At 40.4% G+C, this 26,216-nt stretch overlaps 1 protein-coding gene across 4 annotated transcripts in view; it reads left to right on the forward strand.

Moving 5' to 3' along the window:
- Positions 1 to 26,216, forward strand: part of pde4ba (phosphodiesterase 4B, cAMP-specific a) — a 620,756-nt gene that overhangs the window by 76,889 nt on the left and 517,651 nt on the right. Inside the window, exon 1 of one of the 4 annotated variants that reach the window (XM_063064160.1) lies at positions 15,064 to 15,091. The exons of the other annotated variants lie outside the window; for them this stretch is intronic. The gene's annotated coding sequence lies outside the window, so the exon portion shown is untranslated. Of the gene's footprint in view, positions 1 to 15,063; positions 15,092 to 26,216 lie in introns of those variants that run through there. 4 annotated transcript variants of the gene reach the window in all.

The raw sequence follows: 26,216 nt of genomic DNA on the forward strand, positions 1-26,216 counted from the left end.
ACTAGATTCCTGTACCTTCCTTTGAATTAATTTATCTTTTGAAATTACGAACACAAATGGTGACAAGGTATTTTTTAAAACAACCCCAAGAGAGATATTGCCCTCTTGAAGTGCAGTGAAGCATTTGAGTTCTTAAAAAAAAAGCAGTGAGGAATGGCAAGTGAAAATTGCAGCCCAGCACGTGTAGTGATGGTAGAGTGTTTTTTTTAAAAAAAGCATCACAGACTATGTTCTTTGAAAAGGAAGACATGATCGAGTATTAAAATAAATCGGAAAACATAAGAATTTATAGGTTTATAAAGAGTGAGTGCAGGGTGATAATCATAAAATCACAGCAGAATTGGCTGGCTATGCTTAAAAAAAGATGGGTTTCATTACACAAAAGATAACTTGATTTCATACACTGGGCAAATAGAACAGTATTATGAAGCAAATGAAATAGCCAATGCGAAACAAATACCAAATTTGTTAAGTGCATTGGGATTAAAGGCATACAGTTTGCCTAGAGATTTAACTGCTCCAACCAAACAAGCAGAAATTAGGTTTGCTGATAATTGTCAAAGTAATTCAGGAGCATTTAGAGCCAAAGTCATTGTTGTTTGCAGAATGTGTTGGTTTTCGTAAGTGGAATCAAAAACAAAGGGGAGTTCATTTCAGCAAATGTGGCTGAATTAAAGATGTTGTCAGAGCATTGTCAGTTTGAAAATGGCCTTAATGGTGTACTGAGAGATTGTTTAGTTTCTTGAATCTCACAAGAAAGGATTCAAAACCGGCTTCTAACTGAAGCACAACTTGCATTTAAAAAAACAATTGAAATTGCTGTTTCAATGAACCACAGACAGATGAAATTGAGATGCAGTCAGGAATTAAAGTGAGCATGAGTAAAATTGCAGTGTCTAAACAGAAACCAGCCTGGCTGAAGACATTGTTACCACTGTGGCAGGGGCTCACATACACCAAACAAATACTGGGTTAAGGGTGAAACTTGCAGGAAATGCAATAGAGTAGGCCACATACAAACAGAATGTCAGGCAGACAAAAGTAAGTGGACTGCACAGAGAAGAGAAAAATAAAGTCAAGTTTTGCAGTTTCAAAGAAGGCGCTAATCTGCACGCTGTTGATGAAAAATATAATAATGATGAGACAGACAAACGCCACTGTATATAACCTTGAGATTTGCAATGTGATAACTAACAATAGACCAGCAATATGGATTCTGCTGGAGATTGAATGACAAAGCCTCCTGGTTTGACTGTTTCAGTCATTCGAAAAAAAATGAGTTTGAACAGCATTTCAAAGATACCAAAATGTAGCCTGTAGATTTCCAACCAAGAACCTGTACTGGAGAAGAAATAACTCCTTGGGATGACATTAGTAACAGTGAAATATAACAACCAACAAACAACATTGAGCGTTGTGGTAAAAACAGCATTGTGGGGGATAATAGGCTGAAATATCTACAACTTGATTGGAAATCCATCCATCATCTGTAAGCCACATCCTCTGCAACAGTCAACTGAAAGTGAATTAAGAAAGATGCTGGATGATGCCACAACTGCCTCCATGCTGTACACCATGAACTGTTGCCCAACAGAGGATAAACAGGTGTTGATGCCAACCCCTGTGCCTCTGGTTTCGGAAAGCATATTGGACCAAGGAAGGATCTTGCTCAGAGGAATTGTGCAAGTAATGAAAGCAGTCATCAGAAAACAACAGTTTTTGTAGGCAACATATCTGAAAAAGCTTCTGCTAGGTTAAGCCGGAGTTTACTTGCGAAATGTAACTTGGTTTTAAGCTGGAAGAGAGTTCAAGGAGTTTCAGGAAAGTTGCAAGCATTCGACTTTTGTGAGTATAAAGAACCAGAATCTATTCTGCGTGCATTAAGGTTATTGTATGCAAAGACCAAAGCCCAGCTGGATGAATGGCAGGCCAAAAAGAAAGTAGTCAATGGAAATAGGAAACAGAGGATTCATCAGATGATGTTGTGGATGTGGAAACCAAGAGGAGAGATCAGATTGTAAAGGGAGCAATAGATGGACTAATAAGAGAATATTCCAGTGATCTAAATGCACCTTCCCAAGATCAAGATGCAGAAACTAGAAGAAGAGAAAGGAAAGTGAAGAAAGGTATCCTGAACTGTCAGAACCATTTCCTACTGTCTCAGAATGAACTCCTACAGCCACTATGGAGGACGCTGTAGAACCTGAGATTGCTTCAGTCGCAAATCTCACCTGCCAAGCAATGACCTCCACCCCCTTGTCAGGAAAGACATTATCCCACAAGAGTAAGAAATCCTCCTCAACAATTAATCTTTAGGCCTAAATGGGACAATCTAAAGTTTACTATACTGTGGACGTCTGTGTATAGTAGTTGTATTGTGTGTGTGTATTTACATTCATGTATTCTGTACATGTAACATGCATATATTATATGTATAAAGAAGTAAATTGCATACTTCATCACACTGCCACGTGGTATGTGCATGCCTTGCTTAAAGTAAACATGAAATTTGATCAACCTTCTCAGACTCCCTTCTCTTCCTTTGAATTAGTTTATGTTTTAAAGTTACAAAATCGTTGAAATTTTCTCTGCACTCGAGCATCTATCTTTCCTGTAGGTAGGTGACTAGAACTGAACAGAATTATCTAAATTTGGTCCTACCAATGTCTTCAAAACACTTTGCAATCAATGAACATTCCTGATGAAGGGTCTTGGCCTGAAATGTCAACTTCTTTAACTTTTACATAGATGCTGCCTGACCTGCTGAGTTCCTTCAGCATTTTGCGTGTGTTATTCCTGTACTCTGTGCCCTGATTTATGAAGACCAATATGCTAAATGCCGCCTTTACTACCCTATCTGTATTGTCATTTTCAAGGAATAACGGATCTGTATTTCCAGGACATAATTCTGGAATTGTGGTTTGTTATAACTAATGACATAGCCTAGATGAAAGTTCTGTCCCACGCCACATCTACTGTTCCCTGAAGCTTCCATGAGATTTTTGGGTCCATTAGTTTTTAAACATTTTCAGAGCGTTAGAAAAGTTTGTGGCTGCATTAAATTTGTGAAGCAACAAGTCATACTCAGATGCAGATGAAGAAACAGTCAGCTATTGGACAAATTTAAATAAAGATCTTTTTAAAAATAGTTAGGAATCCTTGTTAATGGGGAAACTAAATATTTACAGAGGTGCATTTCATACAGATTTGAACAATGATTTCAATTACAAGAGAAAAATTAAAGGTTCTTGTACAACTTTACCAATTAAAAATTTTGCTTCAGTAACATTTTGTGTTAATTTACCTTGACTTTCATTTCCTGGGTACTTAAGTTCCAAATTCTGTTTAATTCTGGATAAAATGTTCTTCAGCTACATATGTGAATATTATTACCTTTGAGTGTATTATTTTGTCCAATGTGGATGTTAAGTTTTGTGAGGAAGTGATAGAAAAGATGTTCTCTTCCCCTCACCCCCCACCCCCCAGCCTCAACTTGCATATACAGTGCCTATAAAAAGTATTCACTACCCCCTCCCCCCCCCCAGAAGTTATAATGTTTTATTGTTTTACAACATTGAACCAGAGTGGATTTAATCTGGCTTTTTATGACACTGATCAACAGAAAGACACTTCCTGTGAAAACAAATCTCTCCAAAGTGATTTAAATTAATTTTTTTTGTGCAGTTGTTAAGTCGAGTCCAACTCTTCGTGACCTCATGGACCATAGGGTCCATGGGGTTTTCATGGTAAGATACGGAAGTAGATTGCCAGGTCTTTCTTCCACGCAGATACTGCTACTGCCCAGGCTGGGACCCGGCTGGGTTTGAACTCAGGACCATCTGCCTTGAAGTCGTGTGCTGATGCTGCTACAGCACCAGAAATTACTTTCTTTTCTCCCCCCTTTTTGTATTTGCAGTGTTTGTTGTTTGCACATTGGTTGTTGTCCATCCTTTCGGGTGTGGTCTTTCATTGGTTTTATTGTGCTTTTTGTAATTACTGTGATTGTCCGGAAGAAAATCAATCCCAGGATTGTATCTGGTGACATATACCATAGAAACTACAGCACAGAAACAGGCCTTTTGGCCCTTCTTGGCTGTGCCGAACCATTTTCTGCCTAGTCCCACTGACCTGCACACGGACCATATCCCTCCATACACCTCCCATCCATGTATCTGTCCAATTTATTCTTAAATGTTAATAAAGAACCCGCATTTACCACCTCGTCTGGCAGCTCATTCCATACTCCCACCACTCTCTGTGTGAAGAAGCCCCCCCAATGTTCCCTTTAAACTTTTCCCCCCTCACCCTAAACCCATGTCCTCTGGTTTCTTTCTCCCCTTGCCTCAGTGGAAAAAGCCTGCTTGCATTCACTCTATCTATACCCATCATAATTTTATATACCTCTATCAAATCTCCCCTCATTCTTCTACGCTCCAGGGAATAAAGTCCCAACCTATTCAACCTTTCTCTGTAACTGAGTTTCTCAAGTCCCGGCAACATCCTTGTAAACCTTCTCTGCACTCTTTCAACCTTATTTATATCCTTCCTGTAATTTGGTAACCAAAAACTGAACACAATACTCCAGAGTCGACCTCACCAATGCCTTATACAACCTCATCATAACATTACAGCTCTTATACTCAATACTTTGATTAATAAAGGTCAATGTACCAAAAGCTCTCTTTATGATCTAGTTACCTGTGACGCCACTTTTAGGGAATTTTGTATCTGTATTCCCAGATCCCTCTGTTCCACTGCACTCCTCAGTGCCTTACCATTAACCCTGTATGTTCTACGTTGGTTTGTCCTTCCAACGTGCAATACCTCACACTTGTCTGTATTAAACTCCATCTGCCACTTTTTTAGCCCATTTTTCCAGCTGGTCCAAGTCCCTCTGCAGGCTCTGAAAACCTTCCTCACTGTCTACTACACCTCCAATCTTTGTATCATCAGCAAACTTGCTGATCCAATTTACCACATTATCATCCAGATCATTGATATAGATGACAAATAACAATGGACCCAGCACTGATCCCCGTGGCACACCACTAGTCACAGGCCTCCACTCAGAGAAGCAATTCTCTACCACCACTCTTTGGCTTCTTCCATCGAGCCAATGTCTAATCCAATTTACCACCTCTCCATGTATACCTAGCAACTGAATTTTCCTAACTAACCTCCCATGCGGGACCTTGTCAAAGGCCTTACTGAAGTTCATGTAGACAATATCCACTGCCTTCCCTTCATCCACTTTCCTGGTAACCTCCTCGAAAAACTCCAGTAGATTGGTCAAACATGACCTACCACCCACAAAGCCATGTTGACTCTCCCTAATAAGTCCCAGTCTATCCAAATGCGTGTAGATTCTGTCTCTTAGTACTCCCTCCAATAACTTACCTACTACCGACGTTAAACTTACTGGCCTATAATTTCCCGGATTAATTTTCAATCCTTTTTTAAACAACGGAACAACATGATCCACTCTCTAATCCTCCGGCACCACACCTGTAGACAGCGACATTTTAAATATTTCTGCCAGGGCCCCTGCAATTTCAACACTAGTCTCCTTCAAGGTCCGAGGAAACACCCTGTCAGGTCCCAGGGATTTATCCACTTTAATTTTCCTCGAAACAGCAAGGACCTCCTCCTTTTCGATATGTACAGTTTCCATGATCTCACTACTTGTTTCCCTTAATTCCATAGACTTCATGCCAGTTTCCTTAGTAAACACAGACGCAAAAACCTGTTTAAGATCTCCCCCATTTCCTTTGGTTCTGCACATAGCCGACCACTCTGATCTTCAAGAGGACCAATTTTATCCCTTACAATCCTTTTGCTCTTAATATACCTATAAAAGCTCTTTGGATTATCCTTCACTTTGACTGCCAAGGCAACCTCATGTCTTCTTTTAGCCCTCCTGATTTCTTTCTTAAGTATTTTCTTGTACTTCTTATACTCCTCAAGCACCTTATTTACTCCCTGCTTCCTATACACGTCATACAACTCTCGCTTCTTCTTTATCAGTATTGCAATATCCCTTGAGAACCAAGGTTCCTTATTCCTATTCACCTTGCCTTTAATCCTGACAGGAACATACAAATTCTGTACTCTCAAAATTTCTGCTTTGAAGGCTTCCCACCTACCGATCACATCCATGCCAGAAAACAACCTGTCCCAATCCATGCTTTTTAGATCCTTTCTCATTTCTTCAAATTTGGCCTTCTTCCAGTTAAGAACCTCAACCCTAGGACCAGATCTATCCTTGTCCATGATCAAGTTGAAACTAATGGTGTTATGATCACTGGAACCAAAGTGCTCCCCTACACAGACTTCTGTCACTTGTCCTAACTCATTTCCTAACAGGAGATCCAATATTGCATCCCCTCTAGTTGGTCCCTCTATATATTGGTTTAGAAAACTTTCCTGAACACATTTTACAAACTCTAAACCATCTAGACCCCTAACAGTATGGGAGACCCAATCAATATATGGAAAATTAAAATCCCCTACCACCACAACTTTATGTTTCCTGCAGTTGCCTGCTATCTCTCTGCAGATTTGCACTTCCAATTCTCTTTGACTATTGGGTGGTCTGTAATACAATCCCACTAATGTGGCCATACCTTTCCTGTTTCTCAGCTCCACCCACAAGGACTCAGTAGACAAGCCCTCTAATCTGTCCTGCCTGAGCACTGCTGTAATATCTTCCCTAACAAGCAATGCCACTCCCCCACCTTTCATTCCTCTGCCTCGATCACATCTGAAACATCGGAACCCTGGAATATTAAGCTGCCAGTCCTGCCCCTCCTGTAGCCAAGTTTCACTAATTGCTACAACGTCATAATTCCACGTGTCAATCCACACCCTCAACTCATCCGCCTTCCCCGCAATACTCCTTGCATTGAAATATATACACCTCAGAAGATTTTTACCACCACCCACAACCTTTCTATTAGTGGATTTGCTTGAACTTTTAACATAATTTATTTTCACCCCAGCCACACTGTCAGCTCTGGTACTGTGGTTCCCATCCCCCTGCAAATCTAGTTTAAAGCCCCCCCCAATAGCATTAACAAACCTCCCTGAAAGGATATTGGTCCCCCTGTAGTTTGTGTAACCTGTCTCTCTTGTACAGGTCCCACCTGCCCCAGAAGAGGTCCCAATTATCCTGAAATCTGAAACCCTGCTCCCTACACCAGTTCCTCAGCCACTTGTTCATCCTCCAGAGCATCCTATTCCTACCCTCACTGGCACCTAGCACAGGTAGCAATCCTGAGATTACCACCCTCGAGGTCCTGCTTTTCAACTTCCTACCAAGCTCTCTATACTCACTCTCCAGGACCTCCTCACTCTTCCTTGCTATGTCATTGGTACTGATGTGCACCATGACATCTGGCTGATCACCCTCCCACTTCAGAATGTCATGCAATCGATCAGAGACATCCTTGACCCTGGCACCTGGGAGGCAACAAACCATCCTGGATTCTCTGTCACGACCACAGAACCTCCTATCTGCACCTCTAACTATTGAGTCCCCTATCACTACCGCTCTCCTCTTTTTCCACCCTCCCTTCTGCACTGCAGAGCCAGACCCAGTGCCAGAGATCCGGCTACTGCAGCTTGTCCCAGGTAAGTCATCCCCCCCCCCCCAACAGTATCCAATGCAGTATACAGTATGTACTTTGATAATAAATTTACTTTGAACCTTAAGATATGAAGAGTGTTTGTTCAAATGGTTACAAGGGCTGTTTCAAAGTTTTTGATTATGATGAAACTATGTAATAGTAAATTGTTATATATTGACCATCATTCCTGATTTTTAAAAAAATCTTTTCTATTTACTGTGGTGACAAGGAATATTGTAATGTATACACAATGGAAGCTACTACTTTTGATCTTTAAATATTTGTCAAAAATCTAGCTGTTATTTCATCTATCACTGTGTGATTTGTTTCACTAATTTATGCCCCCTAAAGGCTTAAATTCTCCCTCATCAGAACTATCTCTGCTACCACCACGTACATGTTTAGTTTGCGAGGGATCAATTGGGCATGAAGAAAATATCTCTCCAGTTCGTTGCTTGATTTCTATATGCAGGTTTGAATCTCACAGACTGACTCGACCATATAATCTATTTTAATCTCATGCCTGCCATCAGCTTGTGAAAGAAAGAAAGGAAATTCTCTGGAATATTAGAACATAGAAATTCCCCGAGAGCTAGTTTATCAGTGGAAACAGTGTGTGGGGGTGGGGGGGTGTTGGGGTGGGAGAGTCATTGTAACATTATGTAAAGAGAGATGCATTTCGGACAGACTGCTGTCTCCTGTCCTCTCTATTGCTGTGCCGAGAAGTTAGTGAGGAGTTAGCTGCTAGCTCATGCTCCCACGGTTAAAATGATCTCATCACCATGTGGTTCATTGTGGAGTGAAGCACAGAGGTAATGTGTGGAAGCTGTCTGGGAGATCTGATATTAATTAGGCAAATTAGGATGAGCAGTTTGGTGACTAACCTGTGAAATCCAGTGCTCACAGCTGTGGCCTAGGTAGTTTACTGAGTGAGGGTGTTGCTCAGAATTAACAGCAGCTGCTCTATATGTTGCCCAGGTTCTAGAATTTCTCACACCTTTTTGGATGTGATGCCAAATACTCCTTTTTCTTTGGCTGCACAGTGCTCCCCAGCACACAAATGACTCTGTGAGAACCTTCTTAAAGGCAAGTAACCACTGGTAAACTTGTCCCCATGTAAAGGCAGTGCTGCGAAGGCCTACGATCATTTTGCCAGTCAGAAAGCATCTCTGAGCACCATGTATTAGTGTTGAGCAGCTGTACCACTCACCCTAGCTTGCCCTCATGGGCAGCCTCTGCATATTGCCTGGGTGGTTCAGTGAGTCATGTATTGTTACATTTCATGTATTGTTCCATTGCCTCTGGAGAGACAACAGAAGGCAAGGGTTAATATTACGTTCCAAGCACAGTAGCACACAGACCTAGCAGTTGTCTTTTTTTAAGTGTGGGGCTGTTTGCAATCCAGGACCCAACAGCACTGTAATAAATCAATGGCTTGTATGATTGTGCTACATGGGGAATCAGTGAATTTCTAATACCTTTCTTCTTATTTTATTTTCTGTTTTTTAGGTTTCAGTATCATATTTCATCAAATGTATCCCCAAACTCATGTTCATAACTAAACTGTAGTGATTCATCGAACATTTATTCAAATAACATTTCAACATTACTCTTGACCTAAAGTTATTTGTTTGTTTAGTTTTTATCCCCTTGGCTGTCCTCGCTGGCTATATATTAAGCTGTCTTTTTCTACCATTTCTTCAAATTGTGAAAACTAACCAAAGAAGGAACATTATTTATCAAGTGTAAGTTTAAGTTTACACCACCAATTGAGTGATTGTGGGATTAAGCCAAGTATAAATTGCTTTGAGAAATCATGTATATTTTCGTTTTTGAAATCTCAGCCAAAGTCAATCTACCCTTGAGTCTGGATGATACTATCAGCCAAAAAGGCTTTTAGGAAATTTTATTGGAAGACTTTAGGAGAGTAAGATTTTCTTCCTCTTTGCACTGGTAGTGCATCTTCAAAAGGGAGGTGCAATTAACCCTTTCCAGACTCGCTTAGAGTAATCACATAATAAGGAGATGGGGCAGGGATATGATTTCATTGGTCATGGTCTTATTGAACGGTGAAGAAATTTGAATGACTGAATAGCCAATTCTGCTTTTATTTCATGTTCCTTGTTCGAGTGGAATGATTCGTTTATACAACAACATAAAGCTTCTGGTTCATTTGTTCACTTAAATAAGATTTTTAATATTAAATTTGTAGTTTTAGCAATAAATTAGAGGCCTATAAAAGCACTGAATTTGGGTGGGGGGGGGTGGGGAGAAGAGCTACCACTTCATCTTTTCAGAATCCTATTCCCTTAAACCATTCAGTAAGGTTGTGACTAAGAATGTATAGGCAACCTTTCTGTCTGATCCTCATATCCCTGAATTCCGTTGAGGAAATTTCTTTGAGTCTCATTTTATCGCAAGGTAATCAAATGAGTGACTGGATTCAGTGAGCACTCAGTCAATCTATTACATTCACATTTGTTGAACATGCAAAATAGAGGTGCGCATTTTTTAATGAATAATTCCTATATTAGTTTTATAAATTGTAGTGATAAATCAAGGCATCAGAAGGTTGCTATTTTGTTACCTGTCAGATGAAATTTTCATCTCCTCATGTTCAATTTTCTTATAAATTACACACGGGCACCATGTTATCATAGCAGTGAGTGTGACGCCATTACAGCTCAGGGTGTTAAAGTTCAGTCCTGCCATGCTCTGTAAGTACTGTAGTCCGTATGTTGTACCTGTAGAATGCATGGGTTTCCTCCAGGTGCTCCAGTTTCCTCTTATGGCCCAAAGAATAGTTAGTAGGTTACAGTAATTGAAAATTGTCTCAAGATTAGGTTAGGATCAAATCGGGGGTTGCCAGGCAGCATGATTCAAAGGGCTAGGAGGGCCTATTGCATGCTGTGTCTCTTAAATATATAAAATGGAAGAAATTTGACAATTAAATAGGATGTGATACGATTTAAATGCCAAACAAATCCAGAGAATGTTCACTTCCCTATATATTGAAATAAGTCTTCAGAGTAATATAAAGAAGTTAGGATAGATGACCCAAGGTGGGGAAGATGCTTACTTAGCACAAATACTAACAAAACCCTGGTGGACATGTTTGTTTTGCTGATCCTGTAAAATTCAATACAAAAAAAATTACTGCAATGTTCTTTAATAAAATCCCCTACTGAAGGTTCAGTTTTAGTCATGCTGATTTGACAAGTGTGTTTATATTCGATTTATACAGGTTCAGGCCATCCTTGTGTCTGAAGTAGTTAAATTTATAATTGTAATATCTGGCATGAAATTAGTTTCATGAATTTTATTATGTGAACATTTGCCATAAATGCATACATTCAATGAGATTCAAATAATTTAAGCTTTTCAGGCACAGCATAATTTCAAACCATTTCTTTTGCAATTCTTTAGAGGTGCCAAATCATTTTGATCAGAAGTATAGAGTGTGTGCTGTTCATTGTAATACCAGCATACAGTTATACAGTTCCATCGCAGAGACAAATATAGTTGTGATCATTTGCTGCTGCAAAGGACACTGGAGTTGTGGGCAGGTTGGTCCAGGTCATGGGTGGTTTTCATGAAGGAGAGCAGTAGTTAAGTAGCTGATTGACAGATCGGAACAAATACGGCTTTGAGTGCCAGGTTGGAATGTAGGAAACAGGTCTTGCATTGTGGATAAGCTTTTTATGGAAAGGCAGATGGTTGTGAGAGGCAAAGGTGCAGGTTTGACAGTGGAGGAAATTGGATTGGGTAGATCCAGGTTGTAATTTCATGGTGATTTTCATGATCAGCAGCCCGAAATCTATAAGATAAACCCAGAAGTATTCAGGAGGCAAAAATCTTTTCTTTTTGTCCTAAGTAATTTAGTACTATGTTTGGGGAAAAATAGCTGATGTGTAATCTACAAAATATCAGCACAAGATTCTGCAGGTGGTGGAAGTCCAGAGTAACACACACACAATGCTGGAGGAACTCAGCAGGTCAGGCAGCATCCATGGAAATGAAGAAACAGTTGATGTTTCGGGCTGAACCCCTTCGTCAGGACTGGAAAGGAAGGGAGACAAAGCAGAATAAGAAGGTGAGGGAAGGGGAAGAAGTACTGCTCCAAGGTGAAGCCAGGTGGATTGGGGAGGAAGGACAAACCTGGGAGATAATAGTGGAAAAGGTAAAGAGAAAGAAATTTGATGGGAGAGAAGAGTGGACCATGGGAGAAAGGGAAGGAGGAGGGCCCCCACGGGGATGTGATAGGTGAGGAGAGGAGGAGAAGAAGTAAGATGAGAGCCAGAGTGGGGAATGAAAGCAGAGGGAAAGGAAAGAAATTACCAGAAGTTGTAGAAATCAGTGTTCATGCTATCAGTTTGGAGGCTAACCAACTGCAACGTGAGATGTTGCTCCTCCAACCTGAGGATGGCCTCCTCGTGACAGTAGAGGAAGCCATGGATCAATGTGTTGGACTGGGAACTGGAGTTAAAGTGGTTGGCCATTGGGAAATCCTGCTTGTTGTGGATGGAGCAAAGATGGTCGGCAAATTGGTCCCCCAATTTTTGGCGAGTCTCACTGTTGTAGAGGAGAATGCATCGGGACCACTGGCTATGACCCCCAGCAGGCTTGCAGGTGAAGAGTTCCCTCACATGGAAGGACTGTTTTGGGACCTGAATGGTGGTGAATGGGCAGGTGTGGCACTTCCGTTTGCAGGAATAAGTGCCAGGAGGGAGATTAGTGGGGAGGGACAAGTGGACAAGTGTCGGGAGCGATCCGCACAGAAAGCAGAGAGTGGGGGTGGGAGGTGAAGATGGCGGAAGTTGCAGCAAATGTGCTGGATTCAGAGGCTCCTGGGTGGTAGGTAAGAACAAGAGGAAGATGGTTAAGGTGGTGGGAAGATGGAGTGAGGGCAGATGTCCAGAAAATGGAGGATTTGCGACATTAATGGTGGAGGAAGGAAACCCTATTCCTTGAAAAAAGGGGACATCTCTGATCTCTGACATATTGAAATAAGTAAGATGGGTTGCAACTAAACTGAGAGGGGAACAAATACCCAGACTGGGAGGTTTGCTGGTGCTACTCGAGAGGGCTTAAACTAGCGTAAGACTCGTTGCATCTAGTGGCATGATCTCGGGGGTGGCTCCCCCTCCCTGACCAAACTTTAGCACTCTTGTTTGGGTAGATGCTGCGTGTTGTGTCCCCTGTGTAACATCAGTACCCCGAAATAACGTTCTGTCTACAATGTGAGGTTAAACGATTAAGATTTCATATTGAAGTATGGGGTTAGTAGAGAAACAAAAGAAAAAGAAAACAAGTAAAAGATGCCGATAATCTCATCAACATGTCCAGTGCACAAATGTTGGAGCTCATGGACTCCCTTTCGCTGATCCTCCTTCGCTAGTCGGCCCCTGGGCTCTCACCCCGAGCCCAGGCCCAGCGGATCTGGCAGCTGTCTCCTCAAGCCACGTCTGCTCTCTTCATCCTCCTCATGCCTTCTCTTCCAAGCCCATGCAAACTGACAGCTTTCACACAGAAAGTATAACATCTATCCCAATTGGTTAGCAAATGAATACAAGTCCAGTTATCACTAATTATAACCCAAACATACTGCTATAGAGAACCACTGTCTCAGCAATTAACAGATCAGAGAAACCATTTTATTCACCTTAGCAGTAACATAAAAGAAGAAACCCTTACACTAGTTTGGCTGGGGGATGGGAACCAGAGCATCAGGTCAGAAGAATGAGTGCAGCAGATGAGAGGTACAGTACATCAAACTGACGTACCTACTGAATCAGAAGTAATCCAGCACTACTATTACCTTTGAACTCTCAGAAGCCACTGGAACCCAAATACACCCCTCTACAGTCTGGAGAAGGCTTGCCAGAAACCAAGCCTTGCCACTTGGAAGAAACTCTTCCAAGTGGTCTTTGTGGAAGAGTTTCTGGCCAAAAGACATTCCTCTGAAGTGGAAACAAACCCAAGAAACTGACCTACAAAACACATGAACTGGGGTGCTGGAACAATGGTAGCAAGTGCTCTGGATTGACCAGTCAAAATTTGGTATTTTTGGCTATGAGGCAGTTTGTCTGTAGAAGAGATAAAAAGCACTACATGGATGAGTGTCTGCAGCCAACAGTGAGGCATGGCAGAAATTCCCTACAGGTTTGGGGCTGTATTTCTGCAAATTGAGTTGGTGATCTGGTCAGAATTAATGGAATCCTCAATGCTGAAAAATACAAGCAGATTCTCATCCATCACACAATACCACCATGGAAGCATCTGATTGGTCCCAAATTCATCCTGTAGAAGGACAATGACACAAACACAAACCAAGACCATAAAGAACTATCTTCAGTGAAAAGGAGAACAAGGAATTCTGCAACAGGTGGTATGGCCTCCAGAGCCCTGATCTGAATAACATTTGAGGCTGTCTGAGATTAGCTGGGGAAATAGAAGCAAGCAAGACAGCCAAAGTCTGCAGAACCATGGCAAGTTCTCTAAGATGCTTGGAACAACCTAACAGCCAACTTTTGAAGATTGATCCTTTTTTAAACATCTTAAAACAATGTTGCTTACTGAAATACCCTTGGCTGTGACTGTGGATTTCAGCAGTAGTAGTCCTAAATGGGACTATAGTGGATTACAGTTAATTGGGACACATTGGGACCAGTACATTTTGGGCCAATTAAGCAGCTGTCGCAATGAACCAAAAATTCATGGAAATGGTTAAAAATGTACAAAAAAGGATAAACTATCATTTAACTAAATATCAAATTATGTATTTAAATAAAGTACAAAACAAATTAGAACACTACCAGTACTTCTACAGAAACATAAAACTCTGTATTAGTTCCTAATATCTGTCAGTGGAGGGATTCATCCAGTGCCTTGTTCTTTTGATTGATTGTAAATTAACAAAATCGGTGCGAGTAATGGATAATCTTCATTTTCATTGTAACATTCAAGATGATTGTCAATATCTTCAAATTCTTAGTTCTTAACTTGTTGAAGTCATGAAATTATTTCATTTCCACTCCTAGCAGTTTCTGGCATTTCCAAACCAGAATGCTTGAAACCACAGTAAGAAAACAGTTCTGTATTGTCTTATACAAACTTCTTGCCAACTATCAAAGACAAATTGTACAGTTTGTACTGAGTTTTGAATTGGTGTCTGTCAGCCCAAAGGGATAACAAACATAAGTGCACACAACTGATACAATTTAACTACTGTTCACTCTAAGCATGGTAGTGTCCATCCACTACACAAGTACACGTGACTGATGCTAGTTACAAACTGCTCAGCAACAGTTTCCTGTCCTAGTTCAGCGGCATAGTGTCCCAAATAAATAAAGAAAATCCCGGCTGTTTACTTGATTAGGTTTTATTCTTTAAGAGTTGTCCCAGGTAAGCAGCTGCCCCAGTTAACTGGAATCCACTGTGTTTGATGATTCCCTTCGGAGCTGCACGTGAGTCATACTTATTGGCGCCACTTTGAACTTTTTGATCAATATTATGTGGAAAATACTCAGCTGGTAAGGCAGCATCTGTGAAAGAGAAAAAAGTTACTCTTTCAGATCCAAGAACCTTTTGGTAAAACTGAGGAAATGGAAAACAAATCAGTTTGTTGCAGAGTTGCTGAAGGAGAAATTGTGGAACAAAGTGAATCATTTTCTGTTAGGGTGAGGCCACATGAAGTGTTAATTATTGCTAACAGCAAGGCTGTATGGCATTGCCATGTGCAGTTTCATGAGACTGACATTATGTTTTAGGGCTTGCTGTTGCTGCAATTAAAGTTTTTGCTACCCCTAGTCCAGCTCTAAAAATCCTTTATTTTTGAACATGAATCAAGGATAGATTGCTTTTGTGGTAATATCTGTGGAATGAGTGTGAGACTTGGCTAAGAATATATGACAGAGTAAAATTCTGGGGTTGTGGTGGCGCACAGCATCAAGAATGCCTTACCTGATGTTCACTGGTTATGGAGCTAAATGGAAGATGCTCTCAGTGTGAAAACTGGGCATTGCCTTCGTCAAAATTGCATGGAAGTCACTGTTCTTAAAGATGAAAGATCCTGGCATAGGTCGGCTGTGTTGATCAGGTTAACTGGGACTTAACAGTGTTGTTTCTCTAACCACCATGTGCTACGTGCCTGATCTAACAGTTGTGTTATATGGATCTTGGGGAGGTTGTTTAGTATCGGTGCTATTGATCCTCCGATGGTAATGGACATTGACGTCCCTTAACTGGTCTATATCTTGCTACGTCAAACTAGACAGGACTGAGATAACAACACACATAAAAGTTGCTGGTGAATGCAGCAGGCCAGGCAGCATCTCTAGGAAGAGGTACAGTCGACGTTTCGGGCCAAGACCCTTCGTCAGGACTAACTGAAAGAAGAGCTAGTAAGAGATTTGGGAGGGGGAGGGGGAGATCCAAAATGATAGGAGAAGACAGGAGGGGGAGGGATGGAGCCAAGAGCTGGACAGTTGATTGGCAAAAGGGATGTGAGAGGATCATGGGATGGGAGGCCTAGGGAGAAAGAAAGGGGGAGGGGTGAAGTCCAGAGGATGGGCAAGGAGTATAGTGAGAGGCCTTCTGTATATTGGTGAGACCCGGTGCAGAGTGGAAGACCGTTTCGCTGAACACCTATACTCTGTCCGCCAGAGAAAGCAAAATCTCCCAGTGGCCACACATTTTAATTCCACGTCCCATTCCCATTCTGATTTGTCTATCCACGGCCTCCTCTACTGTAAAGATGAAGCCACACTCAGGTTGGAGGAACAACACCTTATATTCCGTCTGGGTAGCCTCCAACCTGATGGTATGAACATTGACTTCTCTAACTTCCATTAATGCCCTCCTCCCCCTCGTACCGCAATTGTTATTTATTTACTATTATATTTGTATATTCTTTTTCTCTCTCTCGCCTTTTTCTCCCTCTGTCCATTTTGCTCTACTCCTTGCCCATCCTCTGGGTTTTTCCTCCGCTCCCCCTTTCTTTCTCCCTTGGACTCCTGTCCCATGATCCTCTCATATCCCTTTTGCCAATCAACTGTCCAGCTCTTGGCTCCATCCCTCCCCCTTCTGTCTTCTCCTATCATTTTGGATCTCCCCCTCCCTCTCCTACTTTCAAATCTCTTACTATTTCTTCTTTCAGTTAGTCCTGATAAAGGGTCTTGGTCTGAAACGTCTTCCTAGAGATGCTGCCTGGCCTGCTGCATTCACCAGCAACTTTTATGTGTGTTGCTTGAAATTCCAGCATCTGCAGATTTCCTCGTGTTTGAGGACTGAGATAGAACAGCAACTAGTAGTCTGCTGGAGGATTCCTTGTGTTTAAGTTTAATGTGTTGAGGTTTCCCACCGTTCTGTCTCCTGGCTGACGGAGATGGAACTTACATCTTCTTATAACACATGAAGAGCTTGGAAGATTGAGTGAAAGGTACTATATTCTGAGTAAGACTCTGTATGGTTTTTGAGTAGTCTACAAGACAGCTCTTGTACTTATACCATATCCTTTGTTTAGTTTTGAATTTGATCCTTGGGTTTATGCCAGATGTCTTGTTAAAGTGTTATTTTCATATTTTTGTAGTGTCTTAATACAGCTGAATGGCATTTCAGAGTAGACATTTGTCTGGGTATAAAATCAAAACCTGACCCAACACATGAGCTTAGGGACTGGTAGGTGTTTTGACGCCGAAGCTCAAAGATGATTCTAAATACTATCATGGGGTTTTATTTTTAATGAAAAGATTTGTTTATGAAACCAATGCCCTAAGTTAACCTTACACACTTCTAAGCTGTCATCTCTACTTTTAAGGTTTGGTGACCTAATTTTGACTTTAGATTTTTATCAGACTAGCAAAGTTGCTGCTTAAATTGTTAGATCAGAGTCTAGGCAAAGACCAAGATAACGAGAAAGAGTAGCAGCCTCATTAGCTGCTTGCTGCTCTCAAGAGGCTGAAAGCAGTGTGCTTGTGAAGGATAAGCTTAAATAAAATGTTCGAATGATAGCATCCTGGGTGGTTCAATATGTTGCAGTAGTTGGAGATATTTGTAACCTATCAAAACAAGGCCTGATGCCTCGGGTCTCAACTTTCTCATCTTGATCTGCCAGAAATGTTATTGGGATTTCACAAATGGTAACCCTAATGCATCAGTCAAGTAATTTATCAAAATATAAAAACTTTGCTTTCAAAGTCAATTTGCAGACATCCCACCTCTCCCGTAAATTCCGGGAGTCTCCCGCATATTAATAGTGGCTCCCTGATGCCCGCAAGTTATATACAATGTCACCGAAATCAATTTTTTTGAGAGCGAACGAGAGAGCGCGAGAGAGAAAGCAAAAGAGAAAGTGCAAGAGTGACCACGAGAGAGAGAGCGAGAGCAAGCAAGCGAGAGGGAGGGAGGCAGAGAGCGAGAGAGAGCGCGCGCGAGAGAGAGAGCGAGCGCGGGAGCAAGCGAGAGAGAAAGTGCGAGAGCGACCACGAGAGTGAGCGAGAGAGACAGCGAGCGAGCAAGAGCGCGCCATGGGAGAGTGTTCCAAAAAAAAGAAAATATAAATAGTACATCACCCCAGACTACACTAAAGTGTAACCTTGCCTAATAGGGGTCAAAAATAATGACAGTGTTGCTCGCTGCGCTGTTTGCAACAATGACTTTTCTATTGCCCATGGTGGGTTAAGACTGTGAAAGACATGTTGAGGTGAGTTTAGCAGGTGTCATTCATTCATTAGCATAGCTAACGTTATTTAAACTAGCTGGCCTGCTGCTAAGGAGCCACTCTATTGCGGACATCCCACCTCTCCCGGAAGTCTCCTGCAAATTGATGGTGCTGCCTCCCTAAAATGAGTTTTTGCAGGGTGGGATGTCTGCAGTATGTGTGGATGCTCATGTCTGCACTGGCCATAATGATGGTAGTGTACCATGTGTGTGCCCAGTATGTATGTCTGTCCTCAACTCAAGCAGGTGGCAAGCCCCTTTTCTAACTGTCAGAAATGCTGACGTTTAGTTTGAGAAATTCCCTGGATCGATAGGATTTATACCAACCTGCTGAGGGAGGCAAAGAAGGAGATTGCTGTGGCTCTGAGACTCATGAGTTTTCATTGGCTGCAAATAAGGTACAGGATTACTGGAGGACGGCAAAATGGTTCACACTTTTTCAAGAAACCCAGCAGGGATTGCTGTGGTCCTGCAAGGCTAACATCAGTAGTAGGGAATTGCTGTATGCATGTGTTTTGACATAGAGTATTAATGATCAGATAGAAAAGCAGGGACTAATCAGAGGTAGGTCCTGTATGACAACTTAAACTGAATTCCTTGAATTTGTGATGGTGTATCAATGCAAACAAGGCAGTAAATTGTGATTTACATGGTAAAGTCTATTGAAGACCCATACATAGAGATTGCTTTAAAAGGTTAGAACCCACAAAAGAAGTTGACCAACAGGATCCAAAACTGGCTTGGCAAAAGGAGAAGGAAACTGATATTTGAACATTGTCTTTGGTAGCAGAGTCTGAGAAACAGAGTGGCCTCAGTACAAGTCCATAGATCCTTAATGATGGCAATGCAGGTAGACAACTTGGTTAGGAAGGCATATTAGGATACTGGCCTTGAAACACACACAAAATGCTGGAGGAACTCAGCAGGTCAGGCAGCACCGATGGAAAGGAGTACAGTTGACGTTTCAGGTCGAGACCCTTCAGCAGGACGGCATTAGTCGGGACAGTAAATGAGAAGCGGGGAAGTTATGTTCCAACTTGAGGGAAAAGACCTTGGTTGGACTTCAGTTAGTACTGTGTGCCAATTTGTCACCAAAATATAAGGATGTGATGGTGCTAGACAGGGTGCAGAGAGGATTCACCAGGATGTCATCTGGGGATGGAGTAGTTCAGTTATAAAGAGAGGCTGAAGAAGCTTAGTCTCTTTACCCTGCAGCAGAGGATAATAAAAGGGACCATGATTGAGGTATATAAAATTGCGGTGTATACTGTAGGTAAGATAGAAAGCATAGAATTAGGGTAAGGGAGAAGAGATTGAGAGAGGGTATGAGTGGGGCCCCACCTTCACCCAGTAAGTAGTTAAAACTGGATCACTGACAGCGTGTGAAGTATTATCCAGATCAGGGGTTCCCAACCTCGGTTCCACAGACCCCTCGGTTAATGATAGAGGTCCATGGCACGATAAAGGTTGGGAACCAAAGATCTAGATGGACACTTGAATTATTGGGACATAGAGGGCTCTGGGCCAAGTGTTGGATGATGGGGTAAATGCAGGTTGGCATAGATGAGTTGGAGAAAATGGCCTGTTTTCATGCAGCGTGATTCTTTGAGTGTGAAAATAAGGAAACAGCTATTCCGGACTGGTGTGAAGACATTTATTTAGCCCAAGAGAAATGAACCTTTGAAATTCTTACCCCAAATTGGCTTTGGTGGTTCAGTTAGTGAGTATAATAGAGATAAATCAATAGTTTTTTTTTGTCAGCAAGGAATAGTACAGGAGAGTGCCAGAGTAGTAGAAAATCAGCCATGATATAATTGAGTGGAGGACTGGCACAACAGTCCAAGAGACCTCCTCTTCAAGTTCTTCAATTTTTTTTATTGTTATGAGCTTTCTCCTTGTAACTTGGGTTTTTGCTGTAGGCCATTTCTTGCAGTGCTGTGAGCTGCGTTCAAAACAACAGATTTAGAATTGTGAGTCAGTTGGGTAAGAGTAAATGCAAAAAGAAGAATTTTTGAAAGTCTGAAGCACTGATTAATTTTAAAGAAAGAAACAACTCCCTATAAGTAAACTTATTGAAATGTTTAAACCTAAAATCATGCTATATTTTCCAGCAATTCAGCTTGAGATTTTAGGTTCAATCTAAGTTCAGAACCTTTTGACACACCCATGAATTTCTCTTTCATTTATGACATATGATGCTAGGTCAGTTTTTAATATCAGATCAGTTTTATTGATTTTCATTTATCCAAGCTTAGTAAGGATGAGAGATGAAAACTCTTTGAACAAAATTAGGTCAACCCTGATCTAATTGAATGATGGAACAAAGGACAAATAGCCGATCCTCTTTCCTGTGGTAGAACTTTTAAGTGGATTATTCATTCAGGTTAATATTCCCATTGTATGTTACTTCATTTTGTCTTCTATTCTATATTCCCAATGAAGCCTTTTTTTTTCAAAATTAGATTTCTTTTATTAAAAATATAGATCACATTAGAGTGACAGTAATAAACTATTTTTTTCTGGTAATCTCATCTGTTTTTCCTCTATTAGATCTGTTGTATTAAAAGTGTGTCGTTAGCATCGATCCTTTCTAAATGTTTACACCACAGATGCTCCTAGCCATAGACCAAATGACCTCAGTATAACAAATTGTCTTTTATAACAGAATAATAAGAGCAAGATGCCACAAATTACTGCAATCTTGCTCTGGAGCACAGGTATACAATAGGCTCAGCACACAATTATTAGTCTGTTCTAAGAAACTGGGTTACGCCAAGGCTGTTATACATGACTTGTTTACTAAAATCTATTGTATGTCTTTGTACAAGTGAAAAATTGGCCTTTTGATCTATTTGTTATCAAACATAGATTTCACTTTCCTGGTACAGCTAACCCATAAACACTGCCACATTTGTCACTTTCTGTTTGATTGGATCAGCTGCATGAATTTGCATTTAGTATTTGGAGATAACAAAGGCATTACTGCAAAAAATATTCATTAAAATTACTGTCAGGTAAATGACCATATTCCCAAAAGTAACTTTTATTAATGTATTTATCTAATGCTTTTCATACAAACACTGTAATTCAAAGTGATTTCCAATAGGATGAAATGAGACTGAAAATAAAAGATGACACGATGTTAGTCAAAAGCAAGGTTAAATACTGTAAATAAGTTTTGAGCTGGCATTTAAAAGATTCAACTAAATCTGCATCACTTATAGTTTTAGATATCGAGTTCCACAGTTTAGGAGAGTAGTTACAAAAAGCTGACCTGACAGTTATCGTTTGAGGAGATTGCTTAAGTTCAAGAGACCAGCAGAAGAAGACTTGAAAGCTCAAGCAGGGTTATAAAATGAAATTGATTCTGTGATGTACTGCAGTCCCAGACCATTGAGAGCTTTAAAACAGGTAAGAGAGCTTTAAAATAAATTCCTAAAAGATATGGGAAGTCGATGCAGAGTAGTTAGAATGTGAGTGATATACTGTCTCATTCCCGGTTTTGGTTAAAAATCTAGCAGTAGCATTCTAAATAAGTTGAAGTTTGCCAATAGGTTGCTTTGTAAAGCCAGTAAAAAGTTGTAGTAATCTAGTCTATTCAATATAAAAGTGTGGATTAGTTTTTCTGCTTCATTACATGACAGAAACAGATGCCTTTCTAATATTTCTTAAGTGTAGAAATGCTGCCCTGGTCACTTCCTTTATCTAGGATTTAAAGCTCAAATCTGAATCAAGGATAACACCGAGGCTTGTTACTAATTTTACAGGGAAGCTAAGTTCCCAAGCTTATCAAGAATATGATCTCTTTTTGGTTTTGGGACCAACAGAAGTATTTGTTCTACCTCCATTTAGTTTTCAAAAATTACTGCTCATCCGGAAGTCAGAGAAAATGGGATATTATCATTATCAGGTTCAACAAAGATAGCCAATTGTGTGTCATCTGCATAACTGTGGAAATCAAGGTTGTACTCTCTTATGACATCTCCTAAGAAGAGCATGCGTAAGGAGAAGAGTAGTGGCCCAGGTCAGCTTCCCTGAGCAACATCAAAAGGTATGTTGTATGTCTTAGAAAATTGGCTCCAAGACAGACAAAGCTTTTTCTGTCCAAGATAAATCCAACTGAGGGTGCTACCAGAGTGGCCAATCCAGTTCTCAAGGCAACCTAGGAGTATGTTGTGGTCAATTGTGTCAAAGGCATCACTTCGATCTTGTAGAATTAGAACAGAGACCCTGTTGGCATCAAGATTGCTGACAATTTTGGTAAGAGCCATCTCTGTGCTGTGGTTTGCTCTAAAAGTTGACTGAAACTTTTCTAGAATATTGTTCTTATTCAGAAAGTAGAGTTGGCTGAAGATGACTGGCTTAAGGATCTTGTGTAGGAGACTTTATGTCTTACTTTGTGTAAGATTTTATGTAGAACAGTGGTCAGTGAGTACCTTACTCTCAAGGTTTGTCTATTTAAGTAGAGGTCTGCCAGCCACCATTTTGAAGGCATCTGGAAAAACTCCAGTTTCAAGGGATATGGTAATGAATTTTCCAGCAGAATTGAAAACTCTACTAAAAGAGTCTTTCAGAAGTGTGGTAGGGACAGGGTTAAGACAGCAAGTAGATGGTTTACTCTTTATTACAATCTATGTATAGAGTTCTGAATCGGACATACCTGTCTATGCTGTCTTTTTACAAGGTTGGCTATAGAGGTTACCAGTATCTGTAGTTTATACTCTCCCTAATGGAGTAATTTTGTTGATTTAAAAAAAAAAGAAATATTGTGAATTTCTCACATTTTATGGCAGATGCTTGACTGAGGATACTGTAGGTTTGGACAGGGCTCAACAGTTGGTTTCTAGTTGAGAATAATACTGTATTCCTGAATTGCTGCTATTCTTTCTAATGATGTGGGAAAAATGGGCTCTTCTTACAGAGAGTGCAGCAGCGTTAAGAGGTTAGTTTTTCCTTGAAAATATTATGGTGGACTTCTATCCCAGTTTTCCTCCATTTTCTCTCAACACTCTGAATGATCTTTTGAGCCTGCAGATGGAATTATTTAACTGTAGTGATGCTTCACTAAGTGATTTTTTAATCCTAAGTGGGTTAATGGTCTGATAAACTGCACATGTTTAATGCTTTTTCTGACCATAAACCACAAAGCATATTGACCAAATTAGAATTATGTCTTTCTACTGATATAAAACTTAACAATAAAACTCATAACAGCTATTTATTTGGCTTAATTTAAAATACTTTTGGAAAATGTAATTAACATAAATTGAAAGTTCATGATAGTCTGTTGCTTGCCATTTTTTTTTAAAAGCTATTATTTTGTGGATCTTGTCATTGACAAGACAGCATTTGTTGCTAATCGTCACCATTCTGTTAAATACTTTTTGGTGAGGAATATATTTGCTCTCACATCAGCACATTTTCCCACTTTGCATATATTAGCATATTCTTTAAAAATTATTTCAAAACGTCAGTCATTCTAGGATTGGATTTGATGCAATTGGGGGGAAAAGTCTGATTATGCTATCCTTCATAATTTCATCATCAAAATAAAAATTAAACTTCAATACCCAATCATTCTTCATTTTGAACACTTCCAACATATCAACCTTCATCAAACTTGTGTACTAATAGCAGATGCTGAAAGATGCCACTAAAATCTTTCCAAAATCTTCAAAATCCACTATGAAGATGATCAAATTGACACCTACATCTTCTTCTAAGCCAGCATCTCCATTATTGAAGTTCCTGTTGTATTCAGCTCTGTCAGGCTGACTATATTGAATATGTAGTATAGGACTTCAGAAGTGGACACTATTTGGAGCCCTGATTTGGAAAGTTGTTTTCATCTGTCCAACTGAAAATATTCATGGATATTCTCAAAGCCTACCAAAACTGCAATATCTCTACTAACTGCAGATTCCATGACCCAAATGGAGAGGGTACTTTCAGCATGGTATCAAGAGCCTCAAGATTGTTCATTGTCTACCAGAACGAGTTTCAGCTTACAAGCTACCCATCGGCCTCTGAAGTCAGGCACTTCCTGTGAAAGATTCTGTGGTTTCTGCACTGGCCTCATCAGTAATCCCCAAATCCACAGAAATGGGATGAAAGAGTCATGCTCTATCCTGGAAGGCTGCATAAGAACAGTAGAAGTATTATTTTTAACTTGATCTTGCTGTAGCCATTTTAAGGCCTATGAGGTTTGGTATTTTTATTCTATGTGTTTGGTTGAATAGACAGATCCAATTTGCACTTGATACTTTGACCTTTGTTCATGGTTCCAGTAAGCTGTTGAACTGCAGAATGCAACAGGGTGATAATTGTTCACACGAGAATGAGTATCCCGTACTGTGGTGCCAGCAATATTCCTTGGGCATGTGAGGGAGTAAAAGCAAATAATGGAGTGTAATGTCATATGAAAATGTAGCAATGGTGGGAGTTCCACAAATGTATAGAAAGAAGCACCTGCATGTAGTGTAGGTTGAAGGGATCAGTGACAAATCATATTCTCATTTTATGCATTGGGCAAATTCCAGCTCCAACCAGAGAGTTCAGACGTCTGTGCTTATTGCACAATTGCATCACAATTGCCAAATACCCCATCATTAATGTTCTTTCTTCATCTAGCAACCATCTTCATTGATATTTTAGAAACCTGCCTGGATCTGCTGCGGAAGTACTTTAGCTTCAGTCGTTTTCTTGGAACCAGTCAGAAACATGATGTAAAATCCTCTACTTGTCTGAATAATTGCAGCTGAACCAAGAAACAACAATATTTATACAAAACAACCTATTTCAATGACACAGTAGTCCCTTGCCTTAAAACCATGTAGTCTTCCCATCAAGAAACAACATGGCTGTATTGCACCACTTACAAAATACTCGAGCACAGCAAGCAGCTCCCACATCATCGGTTAGGACAACAGGCTCAAAGGAACATCTCACCTGATTTCCTTCCAAGTTGCCCAGTACGCCAACTTGGACATATCACTTGTTTCTTCTTTGGTCATGATCAAAATTCTATAACCTCCCATCTAGTGATGTTGTTGAAGAACCTTACAATTGGAACTTGGGGCAGTTTAAGAAGGTGGGAATCCACTGCTTTTTCAAGGAGTAAATGGTGAGACATAAATATTAGCCTTTCCAGCAGCAGGCAAACCTATCAATGTAGTAAGTTTTAAGTTTCTTTCCGTCAATGGATGAATTTTTGACAGGTGTGTGTGCTTGTTATGCAGTATTCAGCTTTGTTTGCAGTGAATGTGAGAATATTGGACACAAAATGCAGTACAAAATAGATTTACGTTTTACATAACATTGGCAGTTACTGCAGTTGATTGTGATATAATTGTCAAGTGTGGAACTCTAATCATTTTGGTTTTGACATCCTTCAGTTTAAGCTGAACAAAAGAGTTTACTATGATAAAGGAAGCAAGTATTCAGGTAAAAACAATGTAGGCTGGATGAAGCAACTTTGATATATTTGATCTGCTACAGTAGTTATTAATGCACAGACAAAAGCCACAAAATTGTAATCATGGGGTTGAAAATTTATTAGTCTTTGACAATTGCCTTGTGTCTCATTTATTTTACTATAATACTTTACAAGTACAGTTTTGGATGTACCATTTGCAGGCTTGTGGTTGACACAAATTGATTGCATGTTTCAGACCTGTGATAAGGACAATAAATAGCAGTTGGTTGTGTATGAATTGCTATAATTGGCCAATTCTTAAAGATTGATTTATGGATAAAAAATGATATGACGTGCACTGAGTGGAACACGGAATCCATATGGGGTTGAGGGCAATCGCCCTGGATGTGTATAATGCAAAGAGTTTGGAATATGAGAACAAAGGGGCAGGAGTAAGC

The sequence above is a fragment of the Mobula hypostoma genome, chromosome 12 (assembly GCF_963921235.1).
Source record: "Mobula hypostoma chromosome 12, sMobHyp1.1, whole genome shotgun sequence".
Classification (NCBI taxonomy): domain Eukaryota; kingdom Metazoa; phylum Chordata; class Chondrichthyes; order Myliobatiformes; family Myliobatidae; genus Mobula; species Mobula hypostoma.